This window comes from Marmota marmota, unplaced genomic scaffold (assembly GCF_001458135.2).
Source record: "Marmota marmota marmota unplaced genomic scaffold, marMar, whole genome shotgun sequence".
In the NCBI taxonomy this organism is placed as follows: Eukaryota; Metazoa; Chordata; class Mammalia; order Rodentia; family Sciuridae; genus Marmota; species Marmota marmota.
In genome coordinates this window covers 56,268,766-56,286,612 of record NW_025999968.1, presented here as the reverse complement: position 1 = coordinate 56,286,612, position 17,847 = coordinate 56,268,766, and the positions used below count along the sequence as shown (strand labels likewise).

The following is a 17,847-nucleotide window of genomic DNA, read 5'->3' as shown; positions in this document are numbered from 1 at the left end:
TTGTAGACGGCTGGTGTGAGTTCGGGAATAAAGAGTTGCTGTTTGAATCTACAAGCTGTGTGGTGGCTCGTGATTGTGTGCCCAGCCAGACTGCGGCATTTGTGCCCAGCCAGACTGCGGCACATGGGCACAGGCCTGGGTCATAGCATGGATCGAGTGGGCTCCGAAATCGAGCACATGGGCTCCGTTGAGCGCATGGGCTACGGCATCAAGCGTATGGGCCAGACCATGGAGCACATTGGCTCTGGTGTCGAGCGCATGGGTGCCGGCACGGGTTTCAGCCTGGAGTGCATGGCCGCGCCCATCCACCGTGCGGGCCCCACAATTGAGCGCATGGGCCTGAGCATGGAGCACAAGGTGCCCGCAGGTATGGGGGTGTGGCCTGGAGTGCATGGAAGCTAATAATCTAGAGCGCATGGGCCTGGAGAGAATGAGCCAACAGCCTGGAGCCCATGGTCCCAGCGATGGGCCCAGTCCTGGGCGCTGGCATTGAGTGCATGGGCCTTGCCATGGGTGGTGGCGGTGGTGTCAGCTTCGATTGTGCCATTGAGATGGAATGTGGCAACTTTGGAGGAAGCATCGCAAGCCATGCTCCTGGGGTGGCCAGAAAGGCCTGCCAGATATTTGTGAGAAAACTCCCATTTGATTTTACATGGAAGATGCTAAAGGACAAAGTCAACGAATGTGGCCACATGCTGTACGCCAACATCAAGATGGAGAATGGGAAGTCCAAGGGGTGCCGTGTGGTTAAGTTTGAGTCGCCAGAGGTGGCTGAGAGAGCCTGCCAGATGATGAATGGCATGAAGCTGAGTGGCTGAGAGATAGATGTTCCAATAGAAATGCTTAAGCAGTTGCCTTTTTTAAACATCAATTCCAGACCTGAATTTGTATTTCTTCTTGTTAACCATTTTAGTTTGTTGGCTAATTTAACAAATTTAATTTGTTGGCTAGGGACTAATGAATAATGTGTTGACAGTGATTTGATGTTTAAAAAATTCAGTTGCTTTTTGGGGTAATTTGAATTACTTTTTAAATGACTGGGGTTCCATTTGACTGTTTGCATTGAGTCGCAATGTACACGATTTTTTATGTAGTTGTGGCATCTTGTTGACATCGAATATGACTTTGATAATAAATACCAGTTCCTGAAAAAAATAAATAAAAATTAAAAAAATAAAACCAATCAAGAGCATGTCTACTCTGTTGTTGAGCAATATCCTGGAAGAGTCGGACTATAAAATGAACAAGATAAGGAAAATAAGTGGTTGAAATTAAGAGGGGAAATTATATTTATTTTCTCATTCTATGACTGCATGCCCAGAAAAATCTAGTTCAATAAAAATGACTGATTAAAGAATAGACAGATAAGCAGACAGACAAGATAGATAGATAGGAGAGATCATAGGTAGGTAAGGTAGACAGACAGGTGCTTAAAAAGCTTTCATATTGCCAGGTGCTATGGTGCACACCTGCCATTCCCAGAGACTTGGAAGGCTGAGGCAGGAGGATCATGAATTCAAGGCCAGCCTCAGCAACTTATTGAGGCCCTCAGCAAGACCATGTCACAAAATAAAAAAATAAAAAAGGTTAGAGGTGTAGCTCAGTGGTAAAGTGCCCTTAGTTAAATCCATGGTTAAAAAATAAACAAAAATGCTTTCATGTAACAAGCAATAACTACAGTATCAGGATCGGATGGGATCCAGTTAGGTAAACTGCGCTAGTCACAATGGAGAATAGTTAATACAGGGCATTCATGAAACAGAGTACAGGTGAGGAAAGGGGACTGTGACGGGCAAAAGAAAGACCCTCAAGGATGCCCACTAGTAGTGCCCAGAGCCCATAAATAACATGAGGGTTCAGTCAGGGAATTGAGGTGGCAGGTAGAGTGAAGGAAATCATCAGTGGATCCTAAGGCCTCAAAAGGCAAGGAGATCTTATGGGTTACCCAAGTCCACCCATGTCACCACAAGGGTCCCAAGTGGAGGAAGGAGACAGGAGCAGCGGAACTAGACAGGGGCAGCTGAGAAGGCCTCCGCTGGTGTGGCTGGCCATGAAGGTGCAGCGAGGTCCAGGAACCAAGGACAGCATCTAGGAGACCCAAAGAGGCAGATCCTCCCTGCAGCCAGGGGGAGCGGAGGGCTGCCACTCCTTGATCTCAGTCCTGCGACACAGGGTTGGACTTCCAGCCTCCACCATGGTGAGAGAGTAGCGTGGTGCTGTTTGAAGCCACTCTATTTGTGGACATTTGTTAGCCCACAAAGGGAAATTCATAGAGGGCCACTCAGGCAGGAAGCAGTTGTCACCTGAAGGACAGGGAAGCAGAGGAAGAGGTGGGAAGCTTAGCGCCAGGTCTGTGGAGCTGGGCCACACTTGAGAGGAAGATGTGTCTGGAGCTGGGACCCCTGGCACCTCGAGGCACCAGGAGGTTCGGGGAGTGTGGCAGTCACCTGAGTGGTATGGGTGGAGCCTAACGCACAGCCAGCTTCCCAAAGAGCAAGGTGGCTTGGAGCGGCAGCCTTGGCATCCCAGATATAGAAGTGTGAGTCTGGAACTACGAGACAACAGTGAACAAGTAGCACACGGCAACTTAAAAATCATTGCTGAAAATGTATTTTATATCAACTCAAAATATATTTTAAAATCCCCCAAAATACATTTTAAATCCCATTCGGATGCACAGATGGAATATTATTCAGTGATAAAAAGAAATGACCTGTCAAGCCACAAAAAGAAGGAAGGACATATAAATGCAAACTGCTAAGTGAAAGACGACAATCTGAAAAGGCCACATACTGCCCGATTCCAACCACGTGATATGCTAGAAAAGGGAAAAGTACGGAGATAGCCACAAGACCAGTGGGTCCGTGGGTCAGCAGATCAGTGGAAGGAAGGACAAACAAATGGAGTCAGGGATTTGGGGGGCTGAGAAACAATTCCGACTCTTCCGCCCGACCCTGCAGCGTGTGGCTCCCTGCCATCACACATGTCAAAGCCCCTAGGATGTACAACACAGAATGAACCCCAGTGTAAACTAGGCACTAATGAATAACGTGCTGACATTGATTTGATTGTAACCAATGCACCACATCAACGCAAGAGGTCATTGACAGGGAAACTGGGCAGGAGGGGACAGGCGAGGAGTTACGGGAACTCTGTGCTTTCTGCTCAAATATTCCGTAAACCTAAAACTGCTCTAGTAAACACAGCCTATTAAATTTTTTAAAGCCCAAGGAAGGGTCTGGGGGTGTGACTCAGTGCTGGAGTGCTTGCCTAGCATCCACCAGGCGCTGGGTTCAACCACCAGCACCACAATCAATCAATCAATCGCCCAAGGAATAAGCTTGAGGAATACACAGGACCTTCATGAAGACTCTTCAGTGCTCCTGAGAGGAACCAGTAAAGCCGGAGGGAAGGGAAGCACCCCTGGGCTCACCTAGGACACCTCAGGGTGCTGAGTGTCCCTTCTCCCCAGAGACACCTAAAGTCCAGTGCAATCTAATAAAAGCTTTAACCTATTTTGGGGGGATGGGGGGAGCTTAAAAATATTATTTTTGAAATTCAAACATAAGAATCAACATATTAGGGGCTGGGGTTGTGGCTCGGCAGTAGAGCACTCGTCTAGCACATGCAAGGCCCTGGGTTCGATCCTCAGCACCACATAAAAATAAATAAAGGTATTGTGTCCAACTACAACTAAAAAATAAATATTTAAAGAAAAAAAAAGAATCAACATATTAGCCAGGGAATTTCAGGAAACGAAGAGGAACATTAGGTGACATGTGGCACTCTGGGTCTTAAGCCGGCTTGTGGCTCAAGTGCAGGAGACAGCTTGTGTTCTGGCCACCAGCCCCACTCACCCTGACTTGCCCCTCTGTTCTGGTGGCATTCCCACATTTCCTCTGTGGAACCTTATCCTCCCCTCTCCCAGCCCAAGAACCCTAGGTGCAGTGACCCCACCACCACATTGACCAGGCTGTGCCTGAGGCCCCATCAGTGAGAGGCGACTGGGCTTGTGCAGGAGTCAGAGAAGCCTGAGACAAACCTGGGAGAGACAGGCCTGGCGATTTTGGCCCAGGTCCAAAGAGGGAAAAAGAAATCGTCCTGGGCAGTGCTAGCATTGACCCCCTCCCCAGGCTCCTCATTCAATACATCCCTGCACCCGAGCCGGGGTAGATGGATCCTCCCCGGTGGCTGGCAGAAAGGCACAGAAACCTGCAGTGATTCAAACAGCGGCACTGCCACGGCGTTGGGGAATTCACAGATGGTTCATGGAACAAGTGAATATAAAAACAGACTCCCCAATATATGGAAATGTAGCAAATAATGGAGATGGCATCTTGAATTAACTAGAGGAATAAATTGCTCAAGAAATGGTGTTGAAACAGCTGGCTAACTATTTGGAAAATGAAGCTTGGGTTTCAGCCTCACTCCTGCACCTAAAGAATTCCACATACATCAGTGATTGGCTCTTATAAAGAAACTGTAAAACCTAGAAGAAAAGGAGTGAATATTTTTATAATGGGGGTGGCAATGTAGGCCTTTCTAAGCAGAAAGGAAAAAAAAACAAGAAATTTAGTTTTGTACTAAATACGGACTTTAAAGTTGGGGTGGGGGGAAAGTGCAAACCCCAAAAATAATCCATATACTAAGAAAACAATTATAACACATATATACAGGAGCGCTGATGAATCAACAAGAGAATAGAACAACTGAAAAGAAAGTGGGCAAACAGCCAACAGGGACAGGAGGAATTCAAGAAATTCAAAGGAAAACAATAATATTTTTCAACTACCAGATTACCAAAGACTTAACTTTCTATTTAACTGACCTCACCTGTGCTGCTGGTGGGACTGTAAATCCCTGTCACAGTTTAGTAGGTGTTTGGTGACAACAGGATTACAACTTAACATCTGTGCACCTTCCGATGCCACAGTTCCTAGGCCTTGTCCAAAATACTTTGGCATGTTGGCAAAATAGTAGGCACAAGATATTTATGGCAGCATCGTCTTCACATTAAAGAGAGAGAGAGAGAGAGAGAGAGAGAGAGAGAGAGAGAAATGTGGCGTGTCATCTACTATTAAGGCTGGGGTTAAACAGCATGTGAAGTCCATGGACAGCCTTCGGAAGCCATTACCAGGCTCACAAGTGGCCCATCCTTGGCCAACGGTCGGTTTTCTGGCCTCTCCAGGCATGCCATGCACCGACCTCCTTCATCTTGGAGAGCTTCCAGCCCAGAGACACTGCGTGCTATGGTGCAGTCTCCCATCTTCTCCCCTTCAGACCCAGGCCTCTGTTCTGGACTTTCTTCTCTTCTCTGCCTGGTGGTTTCAACCAGCCCATAAATTTAAATTCTCATTCACGTGCTGCTGGAGCTCTGGTTCTGCTATTCCACTGCCTCCTTGATTGCTCTACTCCAACTGAACAGAGCTTAAAGTTCAGATCCCTCACCCGCACGTCTCCCCAAACTCAGCAGATGTTGTCTCTCCCCAGGCGCTCGGGCCTAGAACCCAGGTGTTTCTCGTTTCCCTCTTCCCCTCACTTCTTAGAAGAATGGCTCAGTTACCTTTCCATTACTATAACAAAACACCTGAGGCTGAGGTGATTTACAAAGAGAGGTTTGTTCTGGCTCAGTTTCAAACATTTCTGTCCATAGTGTGTTGGCCCCATTGCTTTTGGGCCTGCAGCAAAGCAGCATGTCAGAGCAGGGGGTGCATGGTGCAGCAGAGCTGCTCACCTCAAAAAAAGACAGAGGGACAGGAAGAAGGCGGTTGGGTCACACAATCTTGAGTGCACACGCCCAGTGAGCTAAAACCTCTCAGCAAGCCCTACGTCAAAGCGGCCACCTCACCATAGCACCACCCTGGGAACTAGGCCTTTAAGACTTGGGCCTGTGGGGACATTCTAGCTCCAAAGTATAGCAGACGCTAATAATCATGTACCTGTTGTTCCTTCTCATTCTTTCTGCCACACCTCCAATTTTGTTTCAGGGTAGCCATCCATGTTTGGAGGCAGATAAAGGCATTTATATTTCTTTAGTCTTTCTGACAAGTAGATTTTGGCTAATGGACTTGCTAAGGCTTCCAGAAATTTATTTGGCAGCTTTTAAAAAATGCCTGAAACACATTTGTGATGCTGGAAGTGTGTGATCACCTTGTGACTATGAGGCAACACATATGAAGTGGTTTGTTAAGTTTGGTTTTCATTTGCTTTTTTTATGGTGCTGGGGGTCAAATCCTGGGCCTCACACATGCTGGTCAAGTGCTGTACTACTGAGCTACACTCCTAGTCCTATTTTTATGTTTAAATCCTTCAACTCTTTGGAATGTAGCAGGGCACCTTTTTTTTATGTATCTATTTTTTTTATTAGTTGTTCAAAACATTACAAAGCTCTTGACATATTTCATACATTTGATTCAAGTGGGTTATGAACTCCCATTTTTACCCCTTATACAGATTGCAGAATCACATCGGTTACACATCCACGTTTTTACATACTGCCATACTAGTGTCTGTTGTATTCTGCTGCCCTTCCTATCCTCTACTATCCCCCTCCCCTCCCCTCCCCTCCCATCTTCTCTCTCTACCCCATCTACTGTAATTCATTTCTCTCTCATTTTTTTTTCCCTTTCCCCTCACTTCCTCTTGTATGTAATTTTGTATAACCATGAGGGTCTCCTTCCATTTCCATGCAATTTCCCTTCTCTCTCCCTTTCCCTCCCACCTCTCATCCCTGTTTAACGGTGATCTTCTTCTCATGCTTTTCCTCCCTGCTCTGTTACAGGGCACCTTTTTTTGAGGCACAATTTGACATTTACCTGATCATTTACCACTTGTCAAGAGATCCACACTAGCTTTCCTCACGTTACAGAGTTTCAGCTCTACTTTCCAGCTCCTCCTAAATTAGAATTTACCTGCAGACTTCTAAAAGCTCCCTGAGTTCAGCAAGCTGGAGGGAACCTCTTGTTCCTTTAACCTGGGAGAGCAATTTTATTTATTTATTTATTTATTTATTTTTATTTTTTTGTACTAGGGATTGAACCCAGGGCCTGTGCACACAAGGCAAGCACTCTACCAACTGCGCTATATCCCCAGCCCCCCGAAGAGTGAATTTTAAAAGGAAAAAAGAAAATTCATCAGTCTCACCATCCAACAATTGATTCTGCCTCTGCCCCCAGGCTGGAGAATGAGGCACCAAGGGCAGACAAAGAGAGGGGACCCTCAGTAGCGGCTGGACCAGAAACTCCAGGTACCTGGGAGAGCAGCAGCCTTCCACAGATGGTTGCAAACAGGGCCCACTTGGAACAACACTTTTCCCACTGAGCATTAGCACTGCCAAGAGGGCTTCTCAATCCATTACAAGGAAAACAAAAGGAGAAACCTTTCGAATAGCCATTTTATTGACTTTTAGTGCTGCCTTTTGGTTTTTTGTATTTCCACTGTTATTTCCTTTCTTTGCCCCCCTTTTTATCTCCAAAGGTACAATTTTTCTAAATGGACTAAATAAATACTCCTGTGAAAGGCCAAATCCATAGCAGGATATGGGAGACATGGCAGGGGTCTGGGGCAGGAAATGCTCTTGCCAGGGAGTCAATAAAGTAATCTCTCTTTTGAGGTGCACTTTTGAACTGGGAAAGAGTGAGTCTTTCAGGCAAGAAAAGGAACAGCATGCACAGCCCCAGCTCTCTGCAAGCACAAGTCTCTACAGGACACCCTGGAAGGTGCTAGTGAGCTGCTAGGGACCCAGGGCTACTTTCTGTTAGTAGCCCTTAAACCATCTGTCTTACTCTTGGAAACCTCTTTTCCCTGGACCAGAGCTCTGGACCCATTTAAGCATGGACTGTTCCAGAAGAGGTTACCCAGGGATAAGATGGAAGCCAGTGGAAGCTTGCTGAGGCCAGCCTGCGGCAGAAGCTGAAACCACAGACGGCACTCACATACCATGGGCTCTGATGGGTGGTGTGGGCACCATGGAGGGTTGGCAGGCACTGACGGACTCACTCCCAAGATGTCCACATCCCTGCCTTACAGACTAAAGGCCACAACCCTGCCTACTCCCAGCCAAATGGCAAGGAGGCATGGCACTCTCTCTGGTCTGAAAGAGTGGTACCAGGAACGGGAAGGCTCACAAGGCAGCAGTTCACGTCCCCTCTGTTGGTCCCCGAGTCTTGGGCTGGATGCTGGCAACAGCAATACGCTCAGGTCAGCAGGCCAGGCTCAGGTCTCCTCCTCTGTAAACGAGGCACTGGCCAGAGCAGCTGGGAAGTCCTGGCCAGCTCTCACGCTCCAAATGCTTCCTATTTCATCCTCTGGTGGCCAGAAGAGAAGCAAGGTTGGGTGGGCAGCTTCAAGCACCCTTTCAGACATCTGCCGGCTCTCCCCTTGGCGGAGGATATTTGAAGCACAGATCTCTGGGTCAGATATTTGAAGCACCTGATCTCTGAATAGCCACGCCCACCCCTGTGCCTGGGCCTTTTTGCATCCCTACATCAGCAGGATGTGGTGGACTCAGAGCCACATTTTGAACACACGCGACCTTCATTCTAGGACATCTCAAATGGGAACTGCCCCGAGCAAACTGCGGATCCCACAACACTGTTCAGTTCCACAGGGGCCCAGGTCCACACCAAGCAGCAGATGCACGCATAGGAGAAGGATGGTTGGTGGGTGGATGGTGACTTCCTGGATAGGCTGGTGGTAGTCCAAGGGTGGGTGGGCAGATGGCAGGGCCAAAAGTGAGTGCCTGTTCCTGGAATGGTGGATGGTGGGTAATGGGCATGCAGGAATGTAGTGGGCGGGTGCGGAGCCAAGGTGAACGGGTAGGTGCACCAGTATGTGGCTATAGTAAGGAAGTACAAACACCCCTTCATAACAGCTTTAGAAGGAAACAGATAGGTTCACAACAATTCCAACAAAACTCCGAAAGGGCAATTTGAGAAACACGCACGCACTTGGTGCGTGGTGTGACAACGCACCTGAGTCCACGCTTCGCAGAAGCACGCCTTCCACCAGGTTTTTATTATTTCCCACCTGTCGTTTCACAGTCGCACCACAGAGCTTTTCTTAACAGCTAACTCATTCGTCCAGCAGCTAGCCATTCACTGTCTGGATTTTGCAGGGCATCGTGCAACAGGTTGGTTCTATTTCTTTTCAAATAAAAAAATAAACACAGTCTAGAGTAAGGCATGCAAGGAAATGAATTTATAAGTGCAAGTTGTGATCAATGCTGTGAAGAAAATGATCCCGTAGTAGTGGAGAGATCCTTGATGGAGAGGGAGATACTGAGCTGAGACCGGAAGGCCAGGAAGAGCTCGTCAAGAGGAAAGCAAGAGAAAAGGGACCCAGGTGTGGGCACCAGCCTGTGCAAAGACCCATGTGGGGACAGAGTTGGCATCCCAGGGCACACAAGAGGCCAGCGTGGCTGATGGAATGGAGCAGGGTGACCTCTACGCTGGTGTGCCTAGGACAGTCCCCCAGGCGATCCTGTTGTCCCAGCATATCTCTCAAAGACATCCTGGTTTGGATAATACATTGATGGCCACTCTGAATGTGAGCAAGAAGCAAATGGTAAGAAATGAGGTGGAAGGGACTGTGGGAGCCAACCACAAAGGCCGCACAAGGAATTCTAAGCTCACTGAGAAACCACTGGATGGGGCGTCTGTGATGTCCCCAAGGTACTGGTGAACACAGCAAACGCAGGTGGGAAGTTCCAGAGCCGAAATTCCCATTCACTCATAAATCCAAATGTATTTAATGAGCACACCAGAAGTTGCAATGTGCACGTGAAAAGATCCTCCTTAGGGAAATGCAAACCAAGATCCCCGTGAGGTACCACTGTGCAAACCATCGTGGTTTGAAAAAAGAAAGAGCAGAAGTGTTTACAAGTCAGCTGAGAGACTGGAGTTCCCCGATGCTGCTGGAGGGATGGAAAGTGGTGCAGCCACTGAGGACAACAGCTTGGCTCAACACAGAATCACAGCACATACTGGCTTCTCAGGTCTGCCACAACTAACTACCACAAACTGGTGGCTCCTTATCTCACAGCTCTGAAGGCTGAAAGTCCCAATCAAGCTGTTGGCAGCCTGGGTCCTACTATGGGGGAAGGGTCAGTTTGGGCCTCTCTCCCAGCTTCTGGGAACACAAGTATTCCCTGGTTGTAGATGGCCATCTCCTTGCGTTCACCCTGTCCTTCCTCTATGCCTACTGTCTCTGTCCAGGTTTCACTTTTCTAAAAAAGATACTAGTTACACTGCATTAGGGTCCACCCTCTGAGCCTTGTTTTACTTCAGCCCTTCTATACAGACCCTATTTCTAAATAATGTTACATACAGATGAAAGTACTGGCTGGGGTCTCAATGTATCATTTTTTTTGGGGGGGGGTACATAATTCAACCCCTAAGCCAACTGTCACAGCAAACCCTTCAGAACTGAAAACAGGAATTCAAACAGACACTTGTACAACACTGTTCACAATAGCCCCAGTGGATACCACCCAGTGCCTATCAACGTGAATGAGTACACAGAGTGTGGTGTAGCTACACAGGGCAGTTACTTGTCCAGAGAAATGGTGCCAATACAAGCCTCCATGTTGAGGGAAACAAGGCAGATAAAGGACTGATAACATACGATTCCACTTAAAGGAAGTATCTAGAACAGGCAAACTCATCAAGACCCAGAGAGAGAGGATGCCCATGATGGAAGGGAACCACAGCTTCATGGACACAGAGCTTCTATTGGGGATGAGGATGAAGATCTGGAGATGGACAGTGGCAGTGCCACAACATCGTATCATGAATGCCATTGTTTATATACTTAAAATGGTTTAAGATGGCCAGATTTTGTCATATACGTGTTACCACAATAAAGAAGAACGAGGTCCAGTCCCTGCCCAAGTTCACAGGCTGGTGCTGGTGGTGATGCCCTGCTGGGAGGGGAGGGCCTTATGCTCTAGAAACGCCCTTGGGGATGGCATCCATCAGCGGGGGGCTGGGAGGGGAAGGCTTGAAGCCATCCCTGGAGACTGTGGCTGGTGACCTGTGGAGTCCCAAGCTAGGGCAGGGACACCTAAGGATGCCTCTAGGACTTCCACCCTCCGCAGGTCAACAGCCAGCTCAAACAGATACCAAGAGGGGCTGGGGATGTGGCTCAAGTGGTAGCGTGCTCGCCTGGCATGCACGGGGCGCTGGGTTCGATCCTCAGCACCACATAAAAAATACAATAAAGATGTTGTGTCCACCGAAAACTAAAAAATAAATATTAAAAAATTCTCTCTCTCTCTTTTAAAAAAGAGAGAGAGAGAGAGAGAGAGAGAGAGATACCAAGATGATGCCTGGATTTCCTATCAATGTTTTCAATTTTAGAAGTAAAACAAAGTGCTGATTAGCTTGGAGCAGTAAGAAGCACTTACTGCAGAGACAGGTGGTGCTCGGTTGGAATGTTCCCTCCCAATCTCAGGCTGAAATGTCCTCTCCATCATGATGGTGTTGGGAGGGGACCTTTAAGAGGTGTTCCACATGGAGGGTCAGGGAAGGGGTCCATAGTAAACTCTGGGGAGCTCAGGCTCCTTCTGCTCTCATCTTTCTCTTGTGCACTTTCTCACCACATGATGCCCTGTGCCATGTCATGATGCAGCAAGCAGGCCCTCACCAGGGGAGGACACTCCCCCTTGGAGTTCCCAGCCTCCAGAACAGTAAGAAAGCAATCAATCAACCACCCTGTCCTAGTAGGAAAGCAAGCCAACTAAGACAGCTGAGTACCATGTCACTTCACCCTCACGGAACACAAGGAAGGAAAGGCTATTCTTACCCTGATCTCTCCCCAGAAAGCTAAGCCACACAGAGGCATGGGACATCTCAGGCATCACTTGTTCAGTGACAGTCCAGTGCTCAGGGCCCTGAGACTACTCCCTTTCTGCCAATGGCAGCCAGAGTACTTCTCTGACAAAGCCAGGCAGGGAGTTGGCAAGCTCAGTCTCCTCTTGTTGTACTACCAGCTATAGCTGAAGTCCTCCATGGAACACTCTGGATTCTGCACAGGTCACCCAAGAATCTCCACTGAACCATTCCACAGCACTAAGACCTGAGCCCTGAAACAAGACTGAGAACACACCCAGAGAAACTGCCTTCCCATCCAAAGGCTGGTGGGGCATCGTGACCCCGCTCCACTTCCAATCCTTCCATTCAGCTAAGCACACAGAATGAATGCCCCATGTTACTCTGGAACACAGGACTCCGACTGCACAGCTCCGCTTCTGAGCAGAAGAGCACCAGAAGACAGGCAGAGGGTGAGGCCAGGGCTCTGCCAAGCCTGGGACTCGGGAGAACCAGAGGTGGTTTCTGGCCCCACCCGGCAGAGCTTGGGTCCATGCCCAGCAGACCCTGTGTCTTACACAGGCCTCTGGACGGCAGGGTTGTATTTCTTCCATCTGTTCATCAGCCAGGAAACAGGAGCCCCCGATTAATCCACAGCTCTGGCCTGAGAAGAAAAAATAGCCAGTGACTCAGGGGCCAGAGCTGAGACCAGACAGACCCTGTTCTGTTGCTGAGGCCAGGCTGCTCCATGGAGCTGTTGTGTTCTCTGCCACTGAAGTGGTTTCTTCCACTGGGGAAGTGCCGTGGTTTGGCAGATTGTGTGTTCGGAGGTCCCCCTCTTCCTGAGGGGTGTGCATCCTGGAAAAGAAAGTCCCAAACGGAAAGTGACATTATCTTAAATACTGAGGAGGGAGCAGCCTGTGGTGTGGCTCAGAGCACACAGGGAGAGCCAGGATTTGACTCCCTACAGAGAGGAACTGCTTGCTGAGGGCTGAGTGGAAATGGAGCTGGCTTCCCACCTGGTGGTGAGCTCCTGGTCACTGGGAGGATTCAAGAGAGGATAAGTGAGACAAAGCAACAGAGATGGAACAATACTCCTGCATTAGAAAAAGGATTTGTTGGTGGCAGAGAACCTATGCACCTTCCCCAGTCCCTTCTTCAGGGAGACTGGGCAGACATGCTTGGTCCCATTGGCTTGGCTGCTTCTGGCCCTGAACCTCAAACTCTAAGGCTCTCCTAATAAGAGCTCTAGAAGTTCACATCACTAGCAAAATAACCACATTCTGTTGTCCTGATCATCAAAAATGCCCCTCAAATGTGCCCATCCCTCTGCCCCCAAGCTGGCACTGGTCCAGGTCCATCCCTGCCTGGACCATAAGGGTAGCCTCCTGACCAGGGTTCCCTCTACAAGCCTTTGTTCTCACAGGCTCCAGAGAGCTCCTTCTAAAACAAAGATGTGGACTTCCCTTTGCACTATGATTACCGCCAGGCTTCCTTCCCGGTCCCCACCCTCTTCCGTCCTTATCACACATCACCTGCCTGCTGGCTCCCCAGGCTCCCCAGCTCTAGGCACACAGGTGTATGCCTGTCCATTCCCCAGACAGGCCAGGCCTTCCCACCTCAGGGTTTCCGGTTGTTTCTCCTGCCTGAAATGCCCACCTTCATCTTTCCTCATAGTCAAGTCTCAGTTTAAATGTGCCCTCTCAAGTTGGCCACTTTTAAAAATAGGCCCACCTCCCTCTACCCTATGCCCATTCTCCAACACTGTCCTTTGGGACCACCAGCTGCATGGGCTGGAGCCAGTCAAGGGGGAGAGCCTTTTCTCCAGACACCCAGCTCACACCCACTTAGCTTCTGGTCTTCATCTGGATCTTCTCACAGGCTGTGTCTCGAGCGCCCCCTGGGGGTTAGGCGACCCAGTCCCACCTCTCTCTGACTACTGAAGGGAAAACAGGATGGATGTGGCAAGGATTTGGACTGGCTTCCCTTGATGCCTTCATGCAGGTACACTCAGGTTCAGGCTGGCTATGTGGTCTCATTCCCTGTATGATGATGCATTCTGGTAGTACAGTATGCAAGAGCAGGCTTCAGAGCCAGGGACTCACAGCTAGGTTCTAGCTATAACTTTTAAGAAACTGAACATGCTTCTTAAGCACTCTCTGCTTCAGTTTCCTCACACCCCCAGGACCTGCTGAGGTTCCAGCAAGCTAGTACAGGTGGCAATTAGCTGACTTCACCAGTCTCTCTGAGGGCTATCACCGTCTCTTCCAGCCAGCACTAGCCAAGGCACCGGGAACTTGGAGGGCCTTGCCCAGCCAGCTGGGGACAGCTCAGAGGACTTGTTGCATTGTAGCAATTAAGTACTTTTTTGCTGGTTTGGGTTTAGCCATGTGACACTGGCTCCTACTTTCCAGACAACCTTTCCCACAGGTCTGTCTTCTGGCCTTCCAAATTTCCACTCACCTGAGAGTCGCCTTATTTGGAAATAGGGTCTTTGTATGCATAATTAGTTAAGGACCTTGAGAACAGATTGCCTGGATTAAAGTGGACCCTGAAACTAAAGGCAAGTGTCCTTTGAAGAGAAGGGAGAAGACAAGAGGGCAAAAATCATGTGGAGACAGAAGCAGAGGCTAGAGCAATGTAGCCACAGGCCAAGGAAGACTAGGAGCCACCAGAAGTGGGAAGAGGCAAGAAGAGTCTTCCCCTAGAGCCTCTAGAGGAGCACAGCCCTGCTGATACCTACAGAATCCAGAGAGTGAGCTTTTGTTAAGCCACTTGATATTAATTACATGGACTAGGATGTAGCTCAGTGGTAGAGCATGTATGTGCAAAGCCCTGGGTCAGTCCCCAGTGCTACAAAAAAAAAAAAAAAAAAAAAAATCCATTATGGCAGCTCTAGGAAATTAAGACAGAGGCTTCCATACTTCGTTTCACACCAGCATGGTAGATGATGTTTTGTGTTACTTCCTAAGCACTGGCTATTTAAAACACCCTTTTGGGGCTGGGATTGTGGCTCAGCAGTAGAGCACTTGTCTAGCATGCACAAGGCTCTGGGTTCCATTCTCAGCACCACATAAATGTAAAATAAAGATACTGTGTCCATCTAAAAGTAAAAAATATTACACACACACACACACACACACACACCCTTACCCTTTTGCAACTGTGAGTATGAGAGCCTCACTCAGCATTCAGCCATCACCAGAGATGCTAAAACTGGAGCCCTGTGAACCTGAAGAAGTGAACAAATTGTCATTTCAAGTTCCTGCAGCTGTCACAGGCTCCCACCTCCTGCCTAAGGTTGGCTCCTCCAGAGGCCGTTCTGGTTTGGCCTTCTCTAGTGGGCATCCCCAGAGCTAGCCTCCTGCAGGCATCATGACTGCTCATCTCCCATCCCTCAGGATGCTCCAGGACCCTGCCTGCCTGCCACAGGCAGGTCTTTCCTTGCCTTGAACAGTGTGAATCCTGTCATGCCCCAACATGGCCCCAAAGCTGGGATCTCCCCATTTAATGAGTTCTGTTGATATCTCTCAGTGGCAAAGAATGCAATTACCCAGTAGGACTTTTATGGGGTTAATTTTACAGCTTCTGGCAAAGGTCATCTAGGAGGAGCAATGTGAGATGGGGCCCAAAAGCATTGTTTTTAAATCCAAATACCTGCAGCACGTGCTCCCATAAAGGAGGGGGTCATGTTCAGTGGCAAAGGAGGTCAGAAAGGGGGCAAGAATGGCTGATAGGTCAGAAGCTCATTCAGGGGTCACCTGCACCAGGTTCCCTACTCTTCCATGTAAATCCATAATGAGGGTCTTTCTGTTACATTTTAGACAAGAAAAGCAAAGCTAAGATTAAGCAACATCATCCTTGGTCACACAGCAAATGGCGAATCCACGTTCAAGCCAGGCACAAGGGCTCAGTCTGCAACTTTAAAATCACTGTGATTGCTTAAGACCTGTTACAAGTTAACTCACAAGCACTTTTGGTTGTTTCTGCTATAGGAAAGAGACTGCTTTTAATGCTGTTTCAATATTCCTAAACTGCTCTTTTGGAGGTTCTCAGAGTATCATGTATTCTCATTTTGTAGATGAGGCAATCTGGATGGAGAGGAGTTATCTCTAAATGTCTGGGAGGCCAGATTAGCCACGGCTTTGGGATCCAGACCAACTGCTGCTCAGAGTCTAGACTGTTGGTCAGCTGACCAAGCCACGTGCATGCATCTCAGTTCCCAGGGTTGGCCTGAGTTAGTGGTTAACTTTGTGTGTCAACTTGGCAAGTATTTTGCCCCCCCTGAGTCCCAAGCAAGAGAGACTCCTGCAGAGAATCCTCACACTCCTCTGAACCACCATCAGCCCTGCTGGGTGCCCAGAATACCAGTACACAGTGGGGATACTGGACTCACCTGCCTCCATAATCACATGAGCAAATTCCTTATACCAAAATCTCCCTACATACTCATATCCTGTCAGTTCTGTCCTCTGGGGAATCCTAATATAGTGGTTAACCTCCGAGAAATCACTGAGAAAATAGAACTCAGCTTAAGGAGGAGGTACCTGCCTCTCTTAATCCTTTAAACATACAAGGAAAATGCTGCATTTCCATTTTATAGATGAGGAAACTGTGGCCTGGGCAGGTGAACTAAAACATGCAGTCACACAGCAACTTAGTGACTGATACAGAAATAACTTCACCCCTCTAGCTCCAAAGTCCCATGCTCCTTCCACTGCCTTGGCTCCCACACTCAACAGCCACATTTTGGGGAGAAGTCCACAAACACTTGACCACTGGCCTAAGATCCCTGCCACCATCGTCCCTCACCAGTCCCTGTGTGCCAGCTTGTAGGTCTAAAATTAAGGTCTAAAATTCATGTCATGTGCTGCCTAGATTCCAAAAACTGGAACAACCTCTAATGGCCTAACTGCAGGTGCCTTCCCCACTCTGCCCCTGCGAGGGGTCCCCAGTCAGACCACCCTCCTTTTCACAGGGCTAAGTGTACTGGGTACCTGAGAGGACAAAGATGTCCCACTCCTGGATGAACCCAGGACACCCGATTGATCCGACCACCTCCTTCTTCACCCTTCCTGAGTCTCAAGCCAGGCTGTAACCAGCTCTTCTGAGACCCCTCACCCTGTTTTCCCATGGTCATCTCCTAATGCAAACCTACTTATGTTATTGTTGGTCCCCCAATCACATCAGTTCCATGAGAGCAGAGATGAATTTCTGCTGTCCTCTGATATGTCCTCCAGAGACGAGAAAGTACTTAATAAACATTTCTTGAATGAACAAAAAAAGCAATGAGCAGTCATGTATTACTTTCATTATCCTCTCACCCCAGCTGCTGAGCAGTGCTCTACTCCAGGTCTGGTCACCATGGGTCAACTGAAGTGCCTTCCCGCCTAGGAAACACAATTGCTGAGTAGATTCATAGTGGGAACAGTGACCTCTAGTGGCCATGAGAAGGGGTGTGTGAACAGTGTCTGGAGCTTGGATACACAGGGGAAGCCTGTGATTTTGGCCACTCATTCATTTGTGCACTCTCACTAAGTTGCTGAAGCTGGCTTTGAACTTGCTGTCCTCCTAGCTCAGCCTCCTGTGTTGTTGGGATTGCAGGCCTAGGCTCTGTATGCTGTTTTCGCTCAATTTCTCATTTCAGCATGGATGGCTCTCCTGCCTTTGCTCCTATTCCCCTCCTCTACCAAGAAGGTAAAATCCAGGCTTTCAGAGCTGTAAAGGACCCTGTGGGAGTACATGAGACTCCAAAGTGGGAACAGGAGTAGACCAGTCCATCTTCTAGCACCCAGGATATCCCCAGCGCTAAGGCCTCAGGGCCTTAAAATGGACACTGATAACTATTTTGGTTAGAAGGGTCAGGGCATTAGCAAAGTGGCAAGTGCTTTCAGCAAAGACAACAGGGGCAAAACTGAGCAAAGGAGGACCAAATAAGACCTGACTGGCTGCTACCCACTGTGGCATCCAGACTGCTGGGGAGCCTTGCCTGTGGGCGCCTCCTTAAGGCTGGTCAGCCTGGTTATCACTGCAGGCCCAG

General features: G+C 48.6%; 1 pseudogene; it reads left to right on the top strand.

Annotated features, from left to right (window-relative positions):
• LOC107136269 overlaps positions 1 to 17,578 on the top strand; it is a 20,173-nt pseudogene extending 2,595 nt beyond the window's left edge.
• The last annotated feature ends 269 nt before the right edge of the window (positions 17,579 to 17,847 follow it).